This window comes from Lygodium microphyllum, chromosome 1, assembly GCF_053477565.2.
Source record: "Lygodium microphyllum isolate KBCC chromosome 1, Lygodium_microphyllum_v1.1.10, whole genome shotgun sequence".
NCBI classification, from domain to species: Eukaryota; Viridiplantae; Streptophyta; class Polypodiopsida; order Schizaeales; family Lygodiaceae; genus Lygodium; species Lygodium microphyllum.
Genome location: NC_141135.1, coordinates 190,050,827 through 190,071,237, shown reverse-complemented (window position 1 = coordinate 190,071,237; position 20,411 = coordinate 190,050,827). Strand labels below are relative to the sequence as shown.

The window sequence follows — 20,411 nt, the reverse complement described above, 5'->3', positions numbered from 1 at the left end:
GGAAGCGGGGGGGTCGCAATGCAAGAAATCCAGAACATGTTTCACCTTGCCTGTTTGAACCTAGTCCTACCAAAACTCTCCAATTATCGTTTAAGATCCAACAATCGTGCTCCTTAATTCCCTTGTATCATGCATATTGACTTGAGGAACTTTCTTGGAGGAGGTTAGATCGTGCAAAGAGACCGAAGGAAACCCATCTTGGAATCATAGAACTTGATTGCGTTCCACTTTCAAACTCCAATGAATTTTATGTGATTAGGATAGTAGAGAGTAATAGAGCAACCAAACTGGAAAAAAAAAAGGTAATTGAACAACCATTTCATTTCGTGTTTTCCTAGTAAGATACTCCAAACAGAAGATTTTGCTGCTCATAATACACATCAAATGTTTCCATGACCGGCTTATGGTTAAAATATATGGACGTGCAAGGGATGTTCGACAGCTAGTCATCCAAAAGACAATGACATTGGTTGTTCTACATATAATGGCATCAATGTGATGCTACCGCATGTCACATTCTATCAACTCAAGAAGAAACCCTAAAAAAAAGAAGGTGAGAGCCCATCTTAGCCTATGGGTTATAGACTATAGTATTCTCTATCATATTGTTCAGAGTTTACCAAAAAAATCTGTATGGGGTATGTATCAGGCCTTGTACCGAAGCTCTAGCTAAGGTCCTGATTGTTAGCTACTGTCTTGACGGTGTACTGCCTGTATGTTAGTATTTGGCATTGGACAAAAGGCTTTAATTGAAACACTGGAGCAGGTTTCTTACCTGCTCCAGAGTCACGAACAGAACTACTGTGTATGGGCCCTGCCTCATTACCGTCGGTACAAAGCCCTTGTACATTGCCATGGCACCCTCGGCCTTCACTGTTTTGATGGCACAATCCAATGCACCAGAGTATGTACGGATCTGGCCAGGCTCCATTTTCATGTTCATGATACGAGTTTTGATCACATCAATGGGATTCGAAGCGACGGCAGCAACAAGCCCAGCTGTGCAGCTCGCTGTGAGATGCGTAGCCACTCCATCTCTCATGCCATGGTGCCGGATGAGGCTCTCTTTGGCCTGATCATATGTCACAAGCTGCGAGGCGGTGACCACCATGGCCCTCTGTATCGTCAGAGCAGAGCCACACCAGAGGGAAGCCACGCCTTCTTTTTTGAAGATCTGAAAGAGGGCATCCAAAACGCCTGAGTAATTCCTTCTGGAGAGGGGCGGGAGGCGACCATCAGCCTGCATGCGGACGAGGGCAACGTCGGCAGGGTTTCCGATGGCGGCACCGGTGGCACCTGCGATCAAGCCCGCAGTAATTTTCTGGTGCAGCGGGGGGGCACAGGCGGGGGATGTAGCAGCGCCAGGGCCGCCGGGGGTCGAGCAGAAGCCAGACTTGAGGGCATCATAGAGGCCGAGGCGAGTGGTGGAGTAGAGGGCTTGTCTGAGTACGGTGGCGGAGAGGCCAGAGAAAAGGGCGGTGAGGCCCTCGAGGCGGACGATGCGGGCGGTGACGGAGAGCGGCGAGGGCAGACGGTGGTGGACGGGGATGGAGAGACGACAGGAAGAGGAAGATGGAGGAGGAGGAGGAGGAATGGGAGAGGAAGCGAGGGCGAGAGCAGGCGGGCGGAGGTGGACGGGGGGGGTTGTCTCCTGGCCATGGAGCTGCATTCGGACCTTGATGAGGTCCAGAGGATGCGTGGCGCACCCCGCCACAATGGACGCGACCCCGCCCTCCACGAACCCCTGCAGCCTCATCTCTCTTCCTCTCTCTCCCCCCTCTGACCCAAGCTATCTCCGACAGGCAGACATTCAGACCTGCAGGCCGCGAGAGAGAGAGAGAGAGAGAGAGAGGAGGCTGCCCTTTCCCCCCTCCAGCCTCGCACCCTCGTCCAAAGAGAAAGAAAGGAAGAATGGTTTCTCCTTTCGAATATTCGACAGTTTATTAGGGTTCCTTGCATACCCACACAATAAGAGCAGGGTCATAAGGAGAATTGGGAAGGTCGGGATCCGGGTTGCACCAACATACGCTTAGGAAAAGGAGGTGAAATATATTCAATGTCTCCTTTGTCAGCATGTCAAAAGACCTTTGCCCTTCATTGGATGATCACAGCCTTCTTTGTCAAACAGGATGGAAGATCTTCGATTTGCAGCCAACCAAAATATTTTACCCTACTAAACTGACCTTAGCACCCCCTTTTGAAGAGATGCTTGCAAGGGTTGGAAGGTTATATAATAACCCTGCTAACCCCCACCACTTAGCATGACAGCATACTTGCAAGGTGAGTGGGGTCTATTTTCCCCATTAGCGCCAAGCGTGACCTAGCCCTGAGTGTTTTCCTAGGGGGTTTTAAGGGCAAGGTGTGGGGGAGGGGGGGGAGGGGGTGCTGGTTTCAAAAGTTTTCCAAGGAAAATCGAAAACTAGTCCAAGTCCATTGACCAGTTTTTGGTTTTCCTTGAAAATGCTTGTTTGGACTCTTTAGAAAATCCCTTATCTTTGGAGTTGTTCTCATGGAGGGTTTTTTGGGGGAGTTTTTGAAAGTTTTTTTCAAAAAATCAGAAACCCCCCAAGGTCACAAAGAGGGGTTTCTAGTTTTCCAGAAAAACTCCCCTTCCCATTGAGAAATCCCTTACAAAAGTTTCTCCAAAGCAAAACCCTTTACCATTTTGGGGAGAAGGCTTAAAGGCCCATCTCTACCGTCCCAATTTCGAGAAAAAGTAATGGAGTGGGGATTTTTCAAAAACTCCCTATAGGTCCTCAATTTGCTTTTGGAAATGGGAGACTCTCCAAAAAAATGTTTCCTATTAGAGACCCATGGGTGAATGAACGAAAAACCTTTTGTCTATTATGGGCAAAAAGCAAGCTTATGGGGTTCTTATTCCCTTTAAAATGGGAAAAATGACATGTTGAATTGGGAAAGCACTTGCAAAATAACTCAATTACAAGAGAATGCTCACAAGAGTATGGCTTGATTACAAGATAAGACTCAATACACAAGGCAAGTCTACAACAAGACAAGAACTGGATGAGGACTTATCTCCCAAGAGCCTCACAAGTAGTGCTTGCAATATTGAAGGGCTTATAGCCCAAGATCCCTATTTATACTAGAATTGAGGAGCTTAAGGAGAAGCTTCTAGGTGATGACATATTATGACTTTCCAAAGAATTATCTAGAATCTTCTTAGAATTGTCTAATACTTGCTCAAATGTTCTAGAATGTTTTGGAATGTTCTAGAAACTTCATGGAACCAAGGCTCTATCAACTTGCATACAAACCAAGGTGTGGGAGCTTTCACTCAACCGCCAAGACCCACGGACCGCTTATTGTTTCAAGCGTTCCAAGCCGATCACTAATGGCTACCTCTCACATAACCGACGCGCCATCCATATCTACGGGTGTAGTGAGCTTACCTCTGTGCCGTTCGAGTTACCTCCTCTCCCGCGCACTCCGGTAGCTCCATGATTCAAGTGCAAGCTTCAAGCAAGCTCCATCCTCAAGCTCCACGTTCCAAGCTCCTTTGCCGCGAGCAAGACAAGAGAAGAGAAGAGAAAAGAAGAAGAGAGGAGAAGATGGAGAGCTTCTCCTCCTCGGTCCCTCACCCTCACACACTCACTCCCTCACACTCTCACACTCCCTCTCTCAAGCACAGGCTCAAGCAAGCAAGGAAGAAGAAGAAGAAGAAGAGAGCTACTTTTGGCCACACGCAAGAATGAGCTTCTCATTCACTTTTCAACTTTATATACAAAACCCTAAATCCCTTTTGGGCGGTCATCCCCTTTTCCCCTTTTTTACATGGCCGGCCATAGCCTAGGCCATTTTTCCCATTGTCCTTCTATCTTCCTAGCTTCCTTTCCACCGTCCATCTACATTTACAAATTGCACGGGTGAGAGCCCGGCGCTCCTTGAATTAAACCATGATGCGCTTGCGCTCTTTTACAAAAGTTTTGACTTGCGCTTTTCCTTGTGCGCCTTTCTCCCTCATTTAGGACTCTTCTCCTTGTGCGTCTTTGTCTTCCGTTTCTCTTTGCCTTGGCCTTTGTCTTTGTCTTCTGCTTTAGCTTTTCCGGATTTTCCACCTTCATTCGTTTGAGGGTTAACATTACCCCCCTCCTAGACGAGTGCCAGTCCCATGGCACTCACCGTCATAGGTAGCAAGCTGTAGCATGCATCGAAGACGTGGGTGACAAGGACGCCTGTGGTTTTCGTGAAGGAGTGTTGGTGGTGGTGTGGCGGAAGGTCCGGGGGGCCTGTTGGTGGTCAAGGTGGCTGGTGGAAGGTTGTTGGAGTTGGTGGTAGGGCTATTCTATGTGGGGTTTGCATTGGTGGCTGGCACACGTGTTGGTTTGTTGGGGATTCTGCGCAGGACTATTCTTTGCGGGCTTGTCGGATGGTAAAGGATAAGCATTCAGAGTTGGGTGTTGATGAAGAGCGAACGACACTTTCGTTGGAGTCTTCAACACCTGCAATTGAAAACCTCTCCTGTGGTCTCTTCCTAAGGGGTAGTGCTAGTCTTCTTATCGTGCACAAGTCATATTTGATTAGTTTGGGAGACAGGTCGAACTCTAAGCAAGCTGAGAGTATTGTCCTGCACTTGAGGACCCAAACTGCGTATATACTTTGGTGCATATATTAGGTGAGTGCTCGTACATACTTAGATATTATGTAGTTAGAAGACCATGGGCTAGTTTCTCGTAACAATGTGTGGATGAAGTAAAGTTGTCCATATTGAGAATAAGTACACGTGAAGGTATATGAGACATCTTTCGCATTGTGACTGCACGACGGAGCATAATTGAATACAGGGACACCGCACTTTCGGTAGCTGGAAGCTATTGGACTTGCCTGATGAAGACGGTGTACATTTCATGGCCCATCGTGTGGTGCTTACCACAATTGATTGCAATGGTATTATGGCAGAGTGCAAGAGAGAATTGTGCAAGTGGGTCAGGGTGACAGGTCTAACCATAGGCGAGACAAGCTCCCTAGGTATGTCCTGCCCTTGATGTGCCCTAACAATTGTGGGTGATGCTAAAGGGCTAGGGGACTAGGGACAGAGCCAATCGATCAAGGTCACTGGACGTACCTAATTTGAGGACCCCTAGGTGCTGTGATGTCATTTCTCTTTTTCTTTTTTTTTTTGACCTGCCTGAGTACAACCATTACAATATGTTGAGGCTATCAGCCTTTCAATGGGTTGGAAAATGTTAAGCTTCAAAGGCTCAGAAAATGGATAGTACAATGATGATTGTGCCCTAGCCTCGTTGTTAGAGAAGCTTGACCTCCTTGCGAACCTCCTTGCGGCACATGCGATGTTGGTACAGTTGAGGTAACGACTGCCGTGAGCCAACTATAGAGCTTGACCCCGAAAGGGAGCGTGACCCAAGAATGTGTTTTGGGCCATGCAATGTGGGTGGTTGGCAAGGGTGATTCGTGATTTCGGCAGCGTGGCTTTGCCGCGGCTCCTTGGAGGATCGGTGGTCTTGCGGTGATCGGGCATTGAACACTTTCGCCCAAAGATATGTCTCATCCTGTATCCACTTGTCGCATCATGAGAGTACATGCATGGCATATGCCGCAACTATAATAAACCAGTGCAATGCAAGGAGACATCACTGATCTGAATCCTATGGTGTTGACTTAGACAGTTATCACCTGCGCTTGATTAGCTTTTTCTTTTGCTAAAGGCATGAAATATATTAAACGTAGATATAAAAAGTTCATACAAGTCGGGAACATGTCAACGCTTAACAAGTCGGGAACACTTAACCATTTAAAAACAAAAAGTTATAGCCAGTTATCATTTGATAAGCCCTTTATGCATCATGGGATATTCAATTTGTACGAGGCGGGGCGAGTCTGGGTGGCCGGGTGATTGGGGCTCTGCTGGTGTGGGGCTCCCGTGGGGTTGAGCAGGGAACATGTCAGCCGGAACATGAATGGTGTAGTCCCGGGCCGCTACCATTTCTAGTATGTCTTTAAACAATTCATCAAATCCCGCCCTCTCCCTGGCCGCTTTGTCACTTTGTGAGCACCTGGTGCCCGAGCGTGCGTTGGGGGTCTGTGCAACTGGCATTGCCACATTTTATGTGCCTCCCTAAGCGCTCGCTCCCCTGGCCCGTGGATTCTTCGGCCTTCGCCCGGGGTGGTGTCGCTTGGGGCCTCGCTTCTTGGCATACCTCTTGAGGGTGGGCACATAGAGCTCCGGTGGAGGGGCGCATGCCACATGCTCCCGTCGTCTGTGAAGAGCGTCTTTGCATGTCAGACGTCCATGGTTCTCCATGTGTTCCGTCTGGAAGCCTGCGAGATGCAATCCAAGGGTTAGACCTTGATACAGGATGCAACTGTTCGCATGGAAGGGATTTTAGTGTGGTTTATCAAGCGCATGTGACAAGAAGGGGAGGGGTGAGGCATGCAGTGTTTTGTCGTAATGGGATGGCCCCCCTAATGATGTTCGTTTTGCCTCCAGCCATTAGCCAATATTGGCTTATGCTAAGTTGTGTGGACTGGTTGTCATGGAGTGGGATAGGGCACATCCTCGGAAGGATAGACCAAAAAGAGAAGAAGGTGTATAGAAAGGGGCTACACCCTGTCTACACCATCAGTGTTGTTGGTCAAGGCTTCCGATGGCGGTAACGTGGGTTGCATGCCCTTCACTTGGAGGTGGGGATGGTCACACGCCTTTTAAATGTGTGATGAGAAGAGGACTTGAGGAGGTTGGCCTGTTAGAACCAACTCTTCTCCCTGCGCTTGACTATCATTACTTGTGTGTGTTGACATTGTTTATACACGGTGACACAAAAAGTAGTGTTTATTTATATACATATTTATGAATCCATGTCACTTTATGAGGATAAGAACCAAGTGTAGAACTCGGGGTTGTACCGGAGCGTGGCACACACATCTAGTATTCGTGGCAGCTGACTTAATATTGATAGATATTTTGCCATGTCGAGTAGCATGGAACCTTGACCGAGTCTACTGGCAATATGTAACTCCTCCTCAGTGAGAACCTTATCAATCAAAGGGCCCTGTAGCCTAGTCCCAGCTAAGTCCGTACCCCGAATGTCAGTGAGCACTCGAAGGGAAGTTGGTGCCACGTAGGTTGGGTCTCTTTGAGACCGCCATTTGGCCAATCGCTCTTCTGAGACCGTCATGATTTGAGCCCCTAGTTCGGCCATTACAATGCGGCTTTCGCACCAACGCTGCTCAAATTGACTCTGGCCTGCTGACAGTCGCTTTAGTAGCTCTATGTCTACGAGATTCGGTCGGCAGAGCACTTCATTGAACGTGACAGTTAAGCACAGTTCATTAGCCTCCTCGTCAGGGATGAGTCGCATGTGTTCATGTAGGAGCCTGTCGTAGTGCCCATTAAGATGTTCTTGTTCTTCCCATGATAGAGGAAAGGTCAAGTAATCTCCAAGCTGCTCCTTGGGAATCGTGCCCATGTTCGCAAGGACGTAGACACGCGCGACCACTTTGAGCTTAGCCTCCAACTCAGTTAAGCATTCTGCGACACTTCTATGTTCAACGAGGGCTTGCTCGGTTGCTATCACATGCAAAGTTCTAAGAGTTTCCTTAGGCTTTAGCATGGCTGGGGGCTCAGGCCTAGATGAGCAAGATTGGTCAACGCTAGGATTTCCTATGCTCTTGGGGTTCTCACGTTTCTCCTGAGGTTTTGCTGCTATTTCGTCATGCTTCTTCTCGGATGTGACTGGTATAGATTTGTCACCCTGTTGTGACAGCGTTGTATCCACTCTTGATTGATCAATGTGAGTTCTATTGTCAGTGGATAGAGTGTTGCAAGCAACTGTTGATGGCAACTGTTGCTTTGGTTTGTCAGAGCACACAGGTATGTCTGAGGTTTCACCGCTATTAGGAGAGGCATCAGTGGGTTCATTGGTGGATGTACTCGATGCTTTATTCATCAGCTCTCCAACGCCCTTCGTCTCAATGTTCTTGGGGTCCACAACCACTTGCAAATGTTGCTGCTTTCTCTGCTTTCTCCTCTTTTTCTTGGTCAATGAAGGTGCATCTCTCAACGACTCAAGACCCTGGGCTATATCAACCATTGATGTGCTTGGTTGGGCCTCAGCATTTCCCTTCTCTAGTGCGTCCTTATGGGACATAGCCGTGGTTTGCTGAATAGCCTTGCCCAGTTGTGAGGGCACAACTGCCGCTCTTTTCGAAGAGTCTAGCTTTTCAACCAACTCCCTCGCGTTTAACTCCTCCGTCCTAGGCTTTAGGCACTTTGAAAGTGTTGGAGTTGTCGAGGGATTTGGTTGCGACACCTCCTCCACAGGTAAACTACTAAGGACACGTTCCACAAGGGGCATTGTCACAGCCAAGGGCTATGACTATTGTGGTCCCTGATTGGAAGTAGTAGTAGCTAGTTTAGTGGGCTGGCTACCCTTGGTGGATTGCGGTGTCAAGTCCCTAGGGCGATCAGAAGTGGTTGTGTCTTTTGTTGGCCTTTGAGCACTCATCTGTGTAGATCGAGCATGAGTTGATCTGGTCACATTAGGTTGCTTATGCATATCCTTGGGTCGAGAGCTACAGATGGAGCCATGTCCCACCTCTTGGACATTTTGAAGCTTAGATGGAGATAGAGATTGGAATTGAGCAGTTTTCCTTGACAACCGCTGTTGTGCTTCTTGTGTCCGTTTGGAAAAAGAGGATGTAGGAGATCTAGGACTCTTGGGTGGACTTGGCACTCGCTGAATGATTTGCTCGAGGCTATTAGACGATTGTGCCATTTGCCTTGTTGAGCGATCAACCTTGCCTTGAGCAATGTTGTGCCTATGATGCTTGTTCTCCCCTTGGGAAATCAAAGGCTCCTTGGGCACTGACGATTTTTGTGCCTGCTCAATGGCTACGTATGACATCTATCTATTTAGCATGCTAGGCTGGGGCTCTTTCCTTTGAACAATCATATCTGGTTTCTTGCCTTGAGACCTAGAGTTTCTCTTAGATTTCCTCCTGTGCCATGCTTTTGAGGCACTCTGGCCTTCAGCTGATAGAGGCGGTTTAGCAGGGGATTTTGGTACCCAAATCCATTGGTTACCTGCGTAGTATCCTTGAGCACGTAGCAACGCTTTGGATATCCATCGCGGCATTGTGCTGACTCTCCATCGATGCCTTCGTCTATAAGGCTTGGGCTTCTTTTGGGGTCTTCTACGATATTTGTAAGTCCAAAGACTGTCCTTGGCATTGTCTCCTGACCTTCTTATTTCCGGCATGGCCTCACTCACTGGTTCTCGTTGTTCGACCTGTGCTTGTATCAACTCTTCCAACAAGTCCTTGCCCTTGTTGGTAGGCTTGACTGTTACATCAGCACCTTCCTTGCCTTTCCCTCGAGGTTTGATGAGGTCACCCTTGCTAAAGGTTGTGACTATCCTCACACTCGGTAGTGTCAGGTGTATCCTTTGTGCTACATAGTCAGCCTCACACTTGGTCGCCCTTTTGAAGGGTCTTCCTAGGAGGGTTTCTTTCCTACAGCTAGCACTATTTGGAGGAATATGAAATAGGATAGGCAAGCTTTCTGTTTCAATTGTCGCAAGGATTTTGCACTTCCCTATGAGTGCTTGTGGGTGTCCCCCATAAGGGCTAAGAGTTGCACTAGTCGGTGTCAGCTCTGGTTGGCCTAGTAGGGTCCATGATTCATAGGTCAAGATATTAAAATCTGCTCCTTTATCAATTAGAGCATCGATAGTATACTCTCTTTTCGCAGTGAGTTTGACCCTAAGATAAGCCGATGGTACTATGTCTTCATCTTCCGGGTCCTGGCTTGTAAATTTAAGCAGTTCTGAGAGATGCCCTTGAGTCCCCACTTGCATGACCAGACGTGAACTCTCCACCAATGTCTTGGGTTGTCTGTGCAGTGTTGCTCAGGGTACATCTCTCGTCAAGAGTGTCATGTCTAGTCATCTTGGCATTTGTAGCTTGCTGATGTTGCATTTCGCTCTGACTAGACATGGTATGAACACAATGTCTTTGTGTTCTAGTGATGTGGCCTTTTTGCCCTTGATGGCTAGATTGGCCCATTGAGGTTCTAGGGTCTCTGTTTGTCTCTGTTTGGGTATGGGCTTTTGGCTACTCTTTTGCACGTGAGAATCCATGCTCATGTAGAGCCATTACTTCACTAGGGTCCAATTTGTAAGACCTGTCACGGCGTGCGTTTTCTCTCCAATCTACTCGGGGGAGGTGCGGAGGGGGCAGAGCCCCCTCTGTGGGGGTTCGGGGGGGCAGTCCCCCCCCGGCCCGCAGGGCCGTTACAGTAAAAGCCATGCACAATTTGGAGGACCGTTTATAGCCAAATTTTGAACTAAGTGCTCTAAATTTTAGCCCAGTGATGGATCTAACATGTGCCTTTAGCTCTAGGTAGCCTTTGGGGTCAATCTCAGGGTTTAGATGTGTCAAAATTTGTGTTCTAGATACCTGTCTGATTTTGACACTTTTTTTTGTCTGATTCTCAGATGTCCAATTTTCAGGAGTCCAATTATCACAATCGGACGTCCGATTTTGGGTTGGTTCGATCGGCCCAGTGGTCTGATTTTGGTCACGTTCGATTCTGGGAATCGGATCAAAAAAGTGGTCAGATTCTCAAAGTGGTCCGATTCTGGGAATTGGATCGGACAGGGTGGTCCGATTCTAGTAGTCGGACCGGCCCGATTCTGGACTGGTCCGATTCTGGTTGGTCCGAGTGGTTCGAGTTCCAAAATCGGACAGGTTGGTCCGAGTGGTCCGATCGGACAAGATGGTCCGAGCGTCCGATTATGGACTGGTCTGAGCGGTTCGAGTCCGAGTGGTCCGATCGGACAGCGTCTGAGTCCGAGTGTCCGAGTCGGACGGGTTGGTCCGATTTTGAGTGGTTCGATTCTAGGAATCGGACGGTCGGGACGGTCCGATTCTGGGAATCGGACCACTGCGAGTTGGTCCGACTGCGTCGGCGGCGGGCGCGATTCCTGTACGTTTGACCCCTCCTTACTGTCTGCTGCACACAATCACCACAGACTTCCTAGATCTGATTAGAGCACTTATTGGGAAACACCAGACTCACCTGGAGCAGTACAAATCGCTGTCGCCTAGAAATCGGGGTAGCACTTCCTCGTCCTGTGAACGAGAAGCTCTCTCTCTCTCTCTCTCTCTCTCTCTCTCTATCACAAGGCCAACCAAGGAAATGAGGTCTGTCCTGGCCTCCCAGGCCTCTTAAGGTCCTTTCCCAGCGCTCCAGAACCTTACAGCTAGTTCCCTGTCCATGTCTCACCCAGAAACTTAAATCTGGTCCCCTGTTTCCCTGTTTTAGCCTGTTATACAGCAATAGAAAACGCAACAGAAAACCCTACTGTTTGTTTCTTTTTCTTTGTTTTTTCCTATCCTAAATGCATCCAAAACACAAAGTAAATACCTACACTACTCCATCTCATAACATAAATCTCAAGAAAGCAAAACACCTACTTGCCAAGGAGATCGAATACCCTCTTCAACCCCCTCGCTTCCTACCTATCTACCTCAAGCACCGGTTTGGGGAAAACCCTACTCCAATGCTCGATTCGAAGTGCACAAGCGCTCAAAGCTTGAATCCGTTTGTCCCGGCAACGGAACCAAAATGTGGGAGCTTTCACTCAACCGCCAAGACCCACGGACCGCTTATTGTTTCAAGCGTTCCAAGCCAAGCACTAATGGCTACCTCTCACATAATCGACGCGCCATCCATATCTACGGGTGTAGTGAGCTTATCTCCGTGCCGTTCAAGTTACCTCCTCTCCCACGCACTTCGGTAGCTCCATGATCCAAGTGCAAGCTTCAAGCAAGCTCCATCCTCAAGCTCCACGCTCCAAGCTCCATTGCCGCGAGCAAGATAAGAGAAGAGAAGATAAGAGAAGAAGAGAGGAGAAGATGGAGAGCTTCTCCTCCTCAGTCCCTCACCCTCACACACTCACTCCCTCACACTCTCACACTCCCTCTCTCAAGCACAAGCTCAAGCAAGAAAGAAGAAGAAGAAGAAGAGAGCTACTTTTGGCCACACACAAGAATGAGCTTCTCATTCACTTTTCAACTTTATATACAAAACCCTAAATCCCTTTTGGGCGGTCATCCCCTTTTCCCCTTTTTTACATGGCTAGGCCATTTTTCCCATTGTCCTTCTATCTTCCTAGCTTCCTTTCCACTGCCCATCTACATTTACAAATTGCACGGGTGAGAGCCCGGCGCTCCTTAAATTAAACCATGATGTGCTTGCGCTCTTTTACAAAAGTTTTGACTTGCGCTTTTCCTTGTGCGCCTTTCTCCCTCATTTAGGACTCTTCTCCTTGTGCGTCTTTGTCTTCTGTTTCTCTTTGCCTTGGCCTTTGTCTTTATCTTCTGCTTTAGCTTTTCCAGATTTTCCACCTTCATTCGTTTGAGGGTTAACACAAGGGCTGTCCTTATTTGAGCATCCGTAGATCCTTATTTATACTAGAATTGAGAAGGTTAAGGAGAATCTTCTGATGGTATCATTGATTACATAACCATCATTGACATAAGCAATGTTTTATGCAAGTGCTGATGCAAGCCTCTTCCAGAACTTTACAAAGAATTATCTAGAACCTTCTTAGAATCTTCTAGTACTTTCTCGAATGTTCTAGTACTTCATGAGCCATAGGTTGTACTAGCTTATATACATGTCCTTACTTGAGCGTCCATTATAGGTAGAGCCTTCTAAAAAAAATTTAATTGGGGAAAACCCCAAAAATAGCTTTGTAGGTTAAGGACTCCCAAAAGCCAATACTTACCCTATTCAACCTTAGCAAGAATTCCATACAAAAGATGCATTGTTTATACTTTAAAAAACCATTTTTAAAGACAAACCTTTTCAAAATTTGGTATGTATTGCACTTAGTTAAGTCACTTAATGCAACTTCCCATGAAGCTACCACAAAGTAACATCTCTTTCCTATATATCTTAGGTTTCTCTCTCCTATGTTTCTCTCTCTCAACTCGCTCACTCTCCCTTTCTCTTTTATATATTCTCTCTCTCTCTCTCTCTCTCTCTCTCTCTCTCTCTCTCTCTCTCTCTCTCTCTCTCTCTCTCTCTCTCTCTCTCTCTCTCTCTCTCTCTCTCTCTCTCCCCTATTTCTCACCACATCCATCTATTTCCTGTTTCTCACCACCCATAAACCACCCCTCACATACTCGCCTATTGTTAGTATCCATTGCCATAGTCACTCTAATTTTTAGGAAAAACCACCCTTTCCATTGTGAAACCCCCTACAAGGATTTGTGAAACCCTTTGCTATTTTTGGAAGAAGGCTTCAAGGCCCACCTCTACCTTTCCAGTTTTAAAAAAAAGTAATGTGTTTTAATATTTTCTTTAGAGTGGGGGGGTTTCAAAAACTCTCTATATGTCCTCAATTTGCTTTTAGAAATGGAAAACTAAAAGGTAGAGCTCTAGCGAAAGTACACAAGTGGAAGTAAGAGCAAAGCAAGACCTATGGTGAATGGAGCAAGAGAGAGATACACCATATGTGGAAACTCCAACAAACACAATGTGTGACTTACCTTCCCTTATTTTATTTGTCACTAAAAGAATAAAGAATAAAATGATAGTAATGGGTGCTCACCACCTACGATGTATAGGTGTATAAGTTTGTATATAATAAATGTAGGTGGCTAGGCATAGTGGCCTTTAACCCCCAACAATCTGTCAAGATTGTGGGAGAGAAGGAATGAGTCTCACTTGTAGCTTTCTTGCTTGCACAATGGGGAAATACACACAAAGATGGAGGCTGAAAACAGTTTTCCTCTTCTTAGTTGTGTAAGCCAAAAAGAAGTCTCATACAAAGAAATAGAAGAACCCTATATATGGGTCTCAAACCAAACTCAACTAACTAAGGTGGCATACTAACTGAGCCACGAACTAGAGTAGATAAGGATAGCTGTCATATATCTATTATTCATGGGCGGTATACCAACCGCATCTACAACTGATAAGTCGGTGACATAAATGCACAACGGTCACCCTGGCATATCACGAGTGGAGCTCAATATCTCAACACTCCCCCTCGAGCTCAATCCCAATTCCTGCACACCAAGCAGGTCTCTGAACTTGCGCATCTTCTCTGCGCCCAATGCCTTCGTGAATATGTCAGCTACCTGATTCTCTATGCTGACATAAACTAGATCAATAAGACCTAGTAAAACCCTCTCCCACACATAGTGATAATGCATCTCAATGTGCTTTGTTCTAGCATGATAGACTGGGTTATTTGCCAAGTGTATACTGCTCATGTTGTCACAATAAATGACAACTGGCCCATCTGTAGGCTGATGCATATCATAAAGTAGCTTATGCAACCAAGCTACCTCACATGCAGCCATTGCTGCACCCTTGTACTCGGCCTCTGTGCTCGACAAGGCAACTGTAGGCTGTTTCTTACTGCTCCAAGTGACTGCAGCACTCCCAAAAGAGAACACATATCCACTGGTAGATCGTCTATCAGAAATACTACCAGCCCAATCAGCATCAGTGTATCCATGCAGCTGTATCTGAACCCCAGTCTCATAAAATAGTCCATACTGCAATGTGGACTTCACATACCTGAGTATGCGTCTAGGCGCATCCAAATGCGGTTTCCTTGGAGCCTGCATAAACTGACTTACCAGTCCAACAACATAGCTCAAATCTGGCCTGGTAATAGTCATATAAATCAAGCTTCCTACTATGCGTCTGTACATAGTAGGGTCTTCCAGAAGCTCACCTGCATCTGCGCTCAGCTTCACATTCTGCTCCAAAGGAACTGAAATAGGCTTACAGCATGTCATCCCATATTTGGATAGCATGTCCAATCCATACTGCCTCTGCAAGAGTTGTATCCCACTTGGTGATCTAATCACCTCAATGCCCAAGAAATAACGCAGCTCTCCCAAATCCTTCATCTCAAACTTCTGCTTCAATAGCATTTTCACATGAAGGATAACTTCATCATTGTCACTTGTCATAATCAAATCATCAACATAAATGACAAGTAGCATAATACCTTTCTCTGTTTTTCTCACATAAAGTGAGAAATGTGCCTTGGAAATCTGAAAGCCAATAGTGACAAGATACTGTCCTATCTTGTCAGACCATGCTCTAGGTGCTTGCTTCAAGCCATACAAGGCTTTCTTCAACTTGCAAACAAACTCAGGATGAACATCATGCACATAACCTGGTGGCTGCTCCATATAGACCTCTTCTTGCAAATCACCATGCAAGAAGGCATTCTTTACATCCATCTGATGTAAAGACCATCCCTTTGATGCAGCCATAGCAACGATTGCTCTTACGGTTGCCATCCTTGCAACCGGACTGAATGTTTCTTCATAGTCAATGCCATATGTTTGTGCATACCCCTTGACTACTAATCTTGCCTTGTATCTGTTCACAGAACCATCTGCGTTGTGCTTCACCTTATAAACCCACTTACAGCCAATTGCATTCTTACCTTTAGGCAAAGGTACCAATTCCCATGTAGCATTTGCTTCCAAGGCATCCATTTCTTCATCCATGGCTTTCTCCCATTTTTCTTTTCCCATGGCTTGCTCAAAAGAAGTGGGTTCTGGTTCCTGTATCACTTTGACCATATATGCATAGTGAATGGCCATAAATCCATCATATTTCAGCCTATCCACAGGATATCTAGCTCTCGTAGACCTGTGCAAAATAGGTTCACTCCCAGGTGCTCTCAAAACATCCCTAGTCTTCCTTACTCCAGGTGTAACAATAGAAGGAATACCCAACTCATCATCAATGCTCTGTTCTAAGCCATTGGATTCACCATCCACATAAGAGTGACTTGCATTCATATCAAACATGGGCTAATCAACCTTCTCTTTTCCTTTTCGTGATACCTGCATACCACTATCTGCATTGCTTTGAGAAGATTCTCCTGATCTCAATCTGCATGTCCATGGCAAAGAATGTGAACCACTGCTAGAGGACGCTCCAGGTCCACTAATATTTTGTGACTGCTGCTGTGAATTCTGTGCAGCATTACCATTTTGTGCATCTACATCATCAATCACATTTACTGGTTTATACCAGCTACTCATCTCATAAAAAACAACATCTCTGCTCACTGTAAACTTATGAGTAGAAGGGTTATAGCATCTATACCCTTTTTGCTGTAGAGAGTAACCAATAAATATGCACTTCTCAGCTTTTGGATCCAACTTGGATCTCAACTCATCTGGCACATGTACATAGGCAATGCAACCAAAAATTTTCAAATGAGAAATATCTGGTTTCCTACTAGTATACCTCTCCTCTGGAGTCATTCCATGTATTGCTGCAGTGGGAGTCCTGTTCATTATATAGACTGCTGTAGCAACTGCTTCAGCCCAGTAAAAATCTGGCAAGTCTTTTTCATTGAGCATGGCACGAGATACCTCTCCAATATGCCTGTTTTTCCTTTTTGCAATTCTATTTTGTTGTGGGGTATGACTGCATGAATATTGCTGCTTTATACCATGCTCCTGTAGGAACCTTGCAAACTCATTTGAGAGGTACTCTCCCCCTCCATTTGACCTTAGGCATTTTATTTGCAGGCCTGTTTCTTTTTCAACCATAGCTTTAAGAGTTTTGAAATGCCCAAAAACTTCACTTTTCTTTTTCATAAAATACACCCAAACTTTTCTGCTATAGTCATCAATAAAAGTAACAAAATAATGACAGCCTCCAAGAGATGCAGCTTTAGTAGTCCACACATCAGAGTGGATTAATTCCAATGGCTTCTCACTCTCTTGAACATGTCTAGGAAATGGTTTCCTTGCCTGTTTTCCAAATTGGCAGGCTTCACATACCTTATGCATTTTTGCAACCTTGAATTTAGGCAATCCTGCAACAATGTTTTGGGCCTGCATTGATTTAAGTCGCTGTACATTAACATGACCAATGCGTTTATGCCAGATATCAATATCTGTAACTACACCGGTTCCATGTGCAAACATTGCTGTACTCAATTCAGGCATGTCTGCATCCAACGTAAACATTCTGCCCTTCTTCTTTCCTTTTGCTATCAAGCGACCTTTATTTTTCATATCCTCAACAAAGCATCCATGAGGATTAAATTTGACCTGCAAGCCCTGCTCAACCATTTGACCAACAGAAACCAGATTCTTGGTGTATTCGGGACATGAAATACATCGGATAGGTATTTCTTTTTCCCATCTTGCATAGACAAAGGAATTTTTTCAATCTGCACAATAGGATGTGCAGTATCATCACTAGTCTCCACAAATCCTGGTTTTTCCATTTTCCTTGCATCCTCCATCCATTCTGCATGACCTGTCATGTGGTTTGATGCACCTGAGTCAACATACCATACATCATTGCTTTCTTCTGTACTTGTCACAGAATTGTTCATGTGCTGCACCATAAACAAATGCACATTTCTGGCATCACCCTATCTACTAGAAGATGCATAATTCCCTTGTTGCAGTTTTCCATTCATGATGTCATTCTGCTTTTTATAGCAGTCTTTAGCCATATGACCCATTTTACCACAGTTGTAGCATTCAACATTACTGTTTGCATTTTGGCCTCTTTGCCATCCACCACGACCTCTTTGGCTCCCCCTGCCTCTAGAGTTACCACGTCCTCCTCCATAGGACTGGTTTTCTTGAGTTTGCTGCATATTCTGATTTCTACCACGGCCTCCATATCGGCCTCCTCTACCTCTGCCTCTACCTCTTCCAGCATTTGAGTAGAAGACAGCTTCTTTTGAAGTTCCTCCTGAAGAAGATGCACCACCATTTCTCTGCTCCTTAGAAATTAGAAGAGCAATCAACTCCTCAAAATCAGGAAATCTTTCACGGACGGAAATGGATGTTCGGAACTGTGCATAATCCTTTCCTAGACCATTCAAGGTCACAGAAACTAAATCATCATCTTCCACTGGCGACCCAATGGAAGCAAGTGCATCTGCAATCTTCTTCACCTTCATGTGGTAGTCATTGATGCTCATACTTTCTCTTTGCACATTATGCAACTCTTGCTTGAGCTGTATTTTCCTGGCTTGCGTATTTGTACTATACATATTTGACAAAGTATCCCATGCCTCCTTTGGCGTACTTGCATCCTGAATATTTTAAAGCCCTCCCCGCAGCATATACTGCCCTCTTGCTTCACCACGAAGGGCGTCTCAACCTGAGACAATGCACTCTTGCAATTTCCGGCTGTGCTACCCGCAGAGATCTACTCCCAAAACAGAAAATGAAAGCAACACTGCTCCTCCTACCAGAACACCGTAAGCTTGGCTTGCTTTCTTGAGCTTCTTACCACGAACAAGGCTCTGATACCATGTCAAGATTGTGGGAGAGAAGGAAGGAGTCTCACTTGTAGCTATCTTGCTTGCACAATGGGGGAATACACACAAAGATGGAGGCTGAAAACAGTTTTCCTCTTCTTAGTTGTGTAAGCCAAAAAGAAGTGTCATACAAAGAAATAGAAGAACCCTATATATGGGTCTCAAACCAAACTCAACTAACTAAGGTGGCATACTAACTGAGCCACGAACTAGAGTAGATAAGGATAGCTGTCATGTAGCTATTATTCATGGGCGGTGTACCAACCGCATCTACAACTGACAAGTCGGTGACATAAATGCACAACGGTCACCCTGGCATATCACGAGTGGAGCTCGATATCTCAACACAACATTCCACTTAAATGCAAATGTATCACCACCTGCAATATATAGGTGTGTAGGTCTGTATATAATAAATGTAGGCGGCTAGGCATAGTGGCCTTTAACCCCCAACAACCTTCCACTTAAAGGCGAATGTATCTTAGTGAGCAGTAAAAGAAAAAATAGAAAAGCACAATCATATACATAGAGTATAGTAAGATGAGGAAATATGTCATCTTACTACCATCAACCTCCTAAGGAAGATATATTGTTGCACTGGGAGACTTTTAATGAGCAAATCTGTAGGATTTGTATCCGTATAGGTATCTTGACAAGCTCAACGGACTTGTCCTCTACTACGTTCCTAATGAAGTGGTAGTGTACTCAATGTGCTTTGTCTTCACATAAAAGATTGAATTACAAGCTAAGTGAATGGCAATCATCGAATCCAAATGCAAACAACCTAACCATAGAGCATCCTTGCAAACCTCAGTGGTTGCAATATACTTAGCCTCTGTAGTAGACAAGGCTGTGCATTTCTACACCCTAGATGTCCAAGAGATAGCACCTCCAACATAGGTAAAGATATACCTAGAGGTAGACTTCCTATTGTTTGCATATCCTATATAATCGAAATCAATATAATCTATGACTCCTGTATCCTAGCTATCATAGAAAATGCATATGTATGTTGTACCATAAAGTATCTCATGAAACCCTTCATGGCATCCCAATGTCACCTACGAGATGTAGCCATATAATGTGCCACAACTCCCATTTCAAATACTATGTCAAGATGAGTGACTATCATAGCATATATCAAATTGCCCACTACGGATGCATATAGAACCTTGGTCATCTTAGCCCTCTCATCATATGGTTGTGGAAAATTGGCATGACTAACCTTCACATGGGAAGACAAAGGATAACCAATAGGCTTACCACCCTACATATGGAATCGCTCAAGTACGTTGTGTATATACTCCTTCTAGGTCAATAGAGAAGTTCCTTAGAGCAATTGCACGTAATGCACATACTAAGTATGTGTGAGACCTATCACATATCCTTCATCTCAAAGCTCTTCTTAAATTGAGTCTTTAAAATATCTAGCTCAACATAAGTACTCCCAGCTATAAATATATCATCAACATTAAGTACCAAGATAATATGATCGCCATCATGAGTGTTTTTTGTGTGTAAACACAAATTCATATCACTTTGGGAATACCCTTGTGAATGCATGAGCACATCAGCCTTATGGTACCACTCCCTAGGTGCCTACTTAAGCCCATAAATGCTCTTCTTCAATTCGCATATTAGGTGTTCCCTGCCTTTCTTCATAAAGCCCTTAGGCTATTGCATATATATCTCATCACACAAGTCTCCATGTAAGAAAGCTATTTTAATGTCCTTTTAATAAATATCCAAATTCAATTGAGTAACTAAGACAAAGACCAAGTGTAGTTCAATCATCTTGACTACATGAGAAAATATTTCTTCAAAGTCAACACCATGCTCCTCCTTAAAACCCTTTGCAACCAATCTAGTCTTATATGCTAGCTTAAGGTAACCAAGGGTACTCTTCAACTTATACACTTACTTACATTGCAATGCATGTTTCCCATCAGGCAAGGAGACTAAGCCCATGTATGATTATTTTACAGAGAAAATGAAACTCAAACTACATAGCCCTCTCCCAAGAATGAGAATAACCCTTTGTGCATAGCCTCCTCATAGGTAAGTGGCTTAGTAAAGTCTATCAACATG

At 45.2% G+C, this 20,411-nt stretch overlaps 1 pseudogene; it reads right to left on the bottom strand.

The window, feature by feature from the left end:
- Positions 1–313: 313 nt before the first annotated feature.
- LOC148042098 (mitochondrial uncoupling protein 4 pseudogene) lies at positions 314–1,885 on the bottom strand (annotated as a pseudogene).
- Positions 1,886–20,411: the final 18,526 nt, after the last annotated feature.